The sequence below is a fragment of the Zea mays genome, chromosome 6 (assembly GCF_902167145.1).
Source record: "Zea mays cultivar B73 chromosome 6, Zm-B73-REFERENCE-NAM-5.0, whole genome shotgun sequence".
Taxonomy (NCBI): Eukaryota; Viridiplantae; Streptophyta; class Magnoliopsida; order Poales; family Poaceae; genus Zea; species Zea mays.
Genome location: NC_050101.1, coordinates 86,737,825 through 86,743,921, shown reverse-complemented (window position 1 = coordinate 86,743,921; position 6,097 = coordinate 86,737,825).

The following is a 6,097-nucleotide window of genomic DNA, read 5'->3' as shown; positions in this document are numbered from 1 at the left end:
ATAGATGAACAGTAACCCTGTACTGTTCACGCTGACTTGGCATTTGCTTTTGCGTCATGTTTGTACTTTTACCTTCTTTCAAGTCAAAGGTATATTTGTAACCCGGTATCATTTCCATTTTTCCATAGGAATAAAATAGAAATGAGTTGATAATAATACATAACTGTTTATGTTATCTTTTATATTCCATGTAATTCCTTCTTCATTATGATATGTAATGTTTATGAAGGTATGTCCTTCATAACCTTCGTCCGAAAATCATTATATCCCAAGTGAAATAATGCTTCGAAGGACGAAGGGCTTTAACGTTTAACATTTTCTGTGTTGCCTTGTTCTTAACTCTTAGCATTTGAGAACAAGTCCCCAATAACGACCGTCAGCTCGCCCGGCGGCGGCGAACTAGACGACGTTTTCCCTCGTGGCGGAAGAGCAGCATCCGGGTTTGCCTCGTCACCCTCCTCGCCGCAGAAGGAGGAGACGGGGCAACCGTGGCCATGCAGGAGGCGGCGCCTCGTCGGCTGTCGAGCGAGTCGACGACACCGACACCCCAGCGGGGGACATGTCGGGCGTTGTCCTCGCGCCTGAGACAACGACAGATGTCGTTTCCCCGCAACGTGCCAACCCCAAGCGGACAGATGACGCCAGCACACTCGCGAAGGGCTTGCTGGGCATTAGCCTCGTACCTGAGATAATGGTGCAGTCCGGCCCCGACGCGACTTCGTCACCGTCCATCAATCAAGAGGTACCGTCCGTTTTCCACCCTGTGCCTTTTAGATTCAGCTTTGATCCACCAAGCGACCTCGCTTCGGTGAGCGATTTCGTAAAGGCATATCCTAACCTCCCGGGGTACCATATGTGGTCATCTTGGGACCGACTGACGGCCGTCTCAACCTACGGGCCTCCAGGTTCCGAGGAAGAGGACGGCCCCGACTCCGGTTGGGATTTCTCCGGGCTCCACGATCCTAGTGCTATGCGAGACTTCATGACCGCTTGTGACTACTGCCTCTCCGATTGCTCCAATGATGGCCACAGCCTTGACGACGAGGGTTGTGGCCCAAGTCGCAAATGTTTCCACGTCGATATAGGGGGTCACGATGAAGGCAACCACCTCGGTATGGCGGAGGATGACAATCCCCCTGGGCCTGCTTCTCACGTTGACATCCTGTGGGAGCTAGCTGTGGTCCCAGTCCCTGCGGGGGGTCAGGACACAGCTCGAGCAAATCCGCGAGATGCAGGCCAAGCTCGACGAGGAAGCAGGGCAACTTGTGCAGCTCCGGCAAAACATCGAGCAGAAGTGGGCAGGTCGGGCACTCGCCGGAGAAGCGCATCATCAGGCCTGGGACGTCCAGCGCCGTATCGTTGACGATGCCGGGGCAAGGCTGCCCCCAGCCTCCAGCGAGGTCGGCCAGAATCTGGCTGCAGCGGCAATACTACTCCGAGCAATGCCGGAGCCATCCACCACCGAGGGGCGGCGTATCCAAGGAGAACTCAAAAATCTCCTGGAGGATGCCGCGGCCCGACAGGCCAAAAGCTCTGCCTCCCGAAGGCAAGGGTGCCCCCCAGAGCATCGCGCAATGACTTCCCGACTCATGTGGGAGGCTTCGGTCCACACCGGTCGCACACGGGACGCGATGCCTGCAACCCCAGGTCGCCTCGGCAACGAGCACCACCGCTGCGACAGTCGAGCCCGCCTTGACGAGAAGGTGCATCGAGGCTACCACCCTAGGCGTGGGGGACGCTACGACAACGAGGAGGATCGGAGTCCCTTGCCCGAACCGCCAGGTCCGCAAACCTTCAGCCGAGCCATACGATGGGCACCGTTCTCGACCCGGTTCCAGGCCCCGACTACCATCACCAAGTACTCGAAGGAAACAAGGCCGGAGTTGTGGCTTGCGGACTATTGGCTGGCCTGTCAGCTGGGAGGGACAGACGACGACAACCTCATCATCCGCAACCTCCCCCTGTTCCTCTCCGACACCGCCTGGGCCTGGCTGGAGCATCTGCCTCCTTCGCAGATCTCCAACTGGGACGACCTGGTCAAGGCTTTCGCTGGAAACTTCCAGGGCACGTACGTGCGCCCTGGGAACTCCTAGGATCTCCGAAGCTGCCGCCAGCAGCCAGGGGAATCCATGCGAGAGTACATCCGACGGTTTCAAAGCAGCGCACCGAGCTGCCCAACATCACCGACTCGGATGTCATCGGGGCGTTCCTCGCCGGCACCACTTGCCGCGACCTGGTGAGGAAACTGGGCCACAAGACTCCCACCAAGGCGAGCGAGTTGATGGACATCGCCACCAAGTTCGCCTCTGGTCAGGAGGCGGTCGAAGCCATCTTTCGGAAGGACAAGCAGCCTCAGGGACGCTAGCAGGAAGACGCCCCCGAGGCATCCGCCCAGCGGGGTACGAAGAAGAAGGCCAAGAAGAAGTCGCAAGCGAAGCGCGACGCCGCTGATGCAAATCTTGTCGCTGCTGCCGAGCACAGGAACCCACGAAAGCCTCCCGGAGGGGCCAACCTGTTCGACAAGATGCTCAAGGAGTCGTGCCCCTATCACCAGGGTCCCGTCAAGCACACCCTTGAGTAATGCGTCATGCTTCGGCGCTACTTCCATAAGGCCGGGCCACCGGAGGGAGATGGCAAAGGCCAAGACAACGACAAGAAGGAGGGCGACAAGGAAGAGGAGTTCCCCGAGGTCCACAGCTGCTTCATGATCTACGGTGGGCAAGTGGCGAATGCCTCAGCTCGGCACCGCAAGCAGGAGCGCCGAGAGGTCTGCTCGGTAAAGGTGGCGGCGCCAGTCTACCTAGACTTGTCCGACAAGCCCATCACCTTCGACCAAGGCGACCACCCCGACTACGTACCGAGCCCAGGAAAGTACCCGCTCGTTGTCGATCCCGTAACGGCAACGCCAGGCTATAACGCCCTGAATTTGGGGGTAGAATTTTTTCTTCTTTTCTCTCACCAAATTCAGGCGTTACTCTTTCCTTTTTCCCTTTTCTTCTCGCTAAGCCTTGATCTTTTCTAAAAGTTATAGCGAGAATTAGCTCGACATCTTGTGTAACCAAAACCTAGGACTATGTTTGGTTGTTGCATCATGCCGGATTATGCACTCTTTTGTTTGTGGTTGAGTGAATTGAAGAGTTAGGCACATAAGGGATTAGGGAAATTAGAAAAAGAAAAGCCTTTTCTTTTTCTCTCCCCCCTTTTTCTCTCTTTTGGCCCAGCCACCCCCTTCCCCTTCGCGCCGGCCCAGTTGGCGGCCCAGCCGCCCCCCCTTCCCCCTTCCCGCGTGGGCCCCGTGGTGGCCCAGCCGCCCCCTCCCCCCGGTCGTTGGCCATTCCGGCCGGCCCACCCCGCGCCCGCCCCCTTTCCCCCCCCTTGGGCCCAGTCGACCCAACCACCCCTTCCCCCCTTTTTTCTTTTTCCAAAATTCTCTCCCCGCGGGCCCCGCCCGTCATCCCCTCCCCCTCCCCCAACTCTCTCTCGCCTAACCCTAGCCGCCGTCGCGCCGCCCCCTCCGGTGAGCCCCCTCTCCTCCCTTCCCCCTCCCCCGCCCGCCGGCGCCGCTCCCCGGCGCGGCGTTCCCCGCCCGGCCTCGGTGCGCCGCCCTTCGGCCGCCTCGCCCCTCCTCGCGCCGGTCGTGCCCCGGCCTCACCCCGGCCGCCCCGGCCTCGCCGCCGGTCGCCCCGGCCTCGCCCTGGCCGCCCCCGGCTGCGCCCGGCAAGCCCGCCCCCTGCTCGTCGCCCCCGCGGTTCCGGCTCGGCCGTCCCCGGCGAGCCCCGCCCCGGCTCGACCGCCCGCCCCGTGCCCGACTCGGCCGCGCCATCCCCACCCCGGCGCGGTGGTCGGCCGTGTCCTCGCCCCGTCCGTGCTTGCCCGCTCGCCCCGCCGTGCCTTGCTCGCGTCGTGACGGCCCCGGCATGGCCTCGAGCTCGGCTAGTGCCCGACCCCGACGTGCGCACGGCTAGTTCGTGGCATGTGCGTGCGGCCTCGCACGCGTGCTCGCGTAGTGCGCGTGCCTCGACACGACCCGTCGCGCCCCCGTCTACCCCCAGACGCCCCGTCTACCCCCCGTGTCCTATGCGCGCTAATCTCGTTGTTAATATTAATAAGATAGGAGTCTCAGTTTGGAAATTTGTTACGTTAGTTAATTTGTATAGCTAATCACCTATCTCATTCAACGTTAATCTACTAAAAGTGGTCACGTTCCTGGCCGCCCCCGGCTGCGCCCGGCAAGCCCGCCCCCTGCTCGTCGCCCCCGCGGTTCCGGCTCGGCCGTCCCCGGCGAGCCCCGCCCCGGCTCGACCGCCCGCCCCGTGCCCGACTCGGTCGCGCCGTCCCCGCCCCGGCGCGGTGGTCGGCCGTGTCCTCGCCCCGTCCGTGCTTGCCCGCTCGCCCCGCCGTGCCTTGCTCACGTCGTGACGGCCCCGGCATGGCCTCGAGCTCGACCCAGCGTGCCCATGGCGCGCGGCCTTGAGCTCGGCTAGTGCACGGCCCCGACGTGCGCACGGCTAGTTCGTGGCATGTGCGTGCGGCCTCGCGCGCGTGCTCGCGTAGTGCGCGTGCCTCGACACGACCCGTCGCGCCCCCGTCTACCCCCAGACGCCCCGTCTACCCCCCGTGTCCTATGCGCGCTAATCTCGTTGTTAATATTAATAAGATAGGAGTCTCAGTTTGGAAATTTGTTACATTAGTTAATTTGTATAGCTAATCACCTATCTCATTCAACGTTAATCTACTAAAAGTGGTCACGTTTACATTAGTGCATGTAGCTAATTCTTTTGTTAGGACCAATTGGAACTAGAACACGTAACGTCTAGTTATTCGCCTACCCGTTGTGCGTCTCGGGCTTAAGCTTTAACCCTCGCGAGACCTTTCCCCCGCCTCTTCCTAACCAAGGTAAATTCATTATCGTATGTGATATTCTATGCATATCTACTTTATTTGTTCCCTTGTATGGTGTACTGTTTGTTTCCTAATTTGAATGGATGAATGTATGTATGCTTGCAATCGCATAGAGAACGATCCGGTTGAAGAGCCCGAGGAACTCGCAGGAGAAGCCCCTGAGCAGCAGTCGGTTGGTGGAGGCAAGTGTCCCTTGACTTGTCTTTGTCCTATTCATTCTTTAATTCACCTCCCGCATTACACATTTATGCCTAAGGATCGACTAGCTTTGTTATCCATGTCCTTGTTTACCTATTTGGGTTGGATTATTATGGTTTAGCTTTATGCTATTGCTTAACTCTAATCAATGAACATGATGAGATTATCTATGATACGCTATTTTCCCTTCTCTTATTATGATGTTGTACTTGTGGTCTTCAAGGGGGCTCGAGCGGTTTCTCGAGTGCCTCTCCGTAAGGACCTGTTCTATGGATGACCGCCCGGGAAAACAGTGCAACCATGAGGGTGGAATGGGATGCCCTTAGCTGAATAATTAGAGGATCCGGGGTGTAGATCACTTAGCCGTCGTGCCGTCAATGGGGCTCGGTGTATGTGGCTCGCTCTGCCAAGTTTGGGTTCGCCCCTTGGGGAGGAGTGCGGTGCATTTAGGAAACCTAAAGGGTGGCTACAGCCCCAGGGAATCTTTGTAAAGGCTACATAGTGATGCCCTGCTGGGTCACCTTGGTAGTGATCAATGGAGAGTCATGATCTCCGGGCAGAAAGGGAATCACGGCTTGTGGGTAAAGTGCACAACCTCTGCAGAGTGTTTGAAAACTGATATATCAGCCGTGCTCGCGGTTATGAGCGGCCAAGGGAGCTCCAGTGATTAGTGGTACTTGATCAGAGACATTATGGTACAGATGGTTATGAGATCGATGGTTTTGGTTATGACTATGGTACTGGTAAGTGGTATCCTTGCCGTTTGGAAAGGGTACATCGGGCTAATAACTTGGGTTAATGCTAAAACCTGGCTTTCTATTAGTAAATAATAATCTGACCAACTAAAAGCAACTGCTTGACTTATCCCCACATAAAGCTAGTCCACTACAGCCAAACAGGATACTTGCTGAGTATGTTGATGTGTACTCACCCTTGCTCTACACACCAAACCCCCCCCCCCATCCCCAGGTTGTCAGCATTGCAACCACTGCTCAGG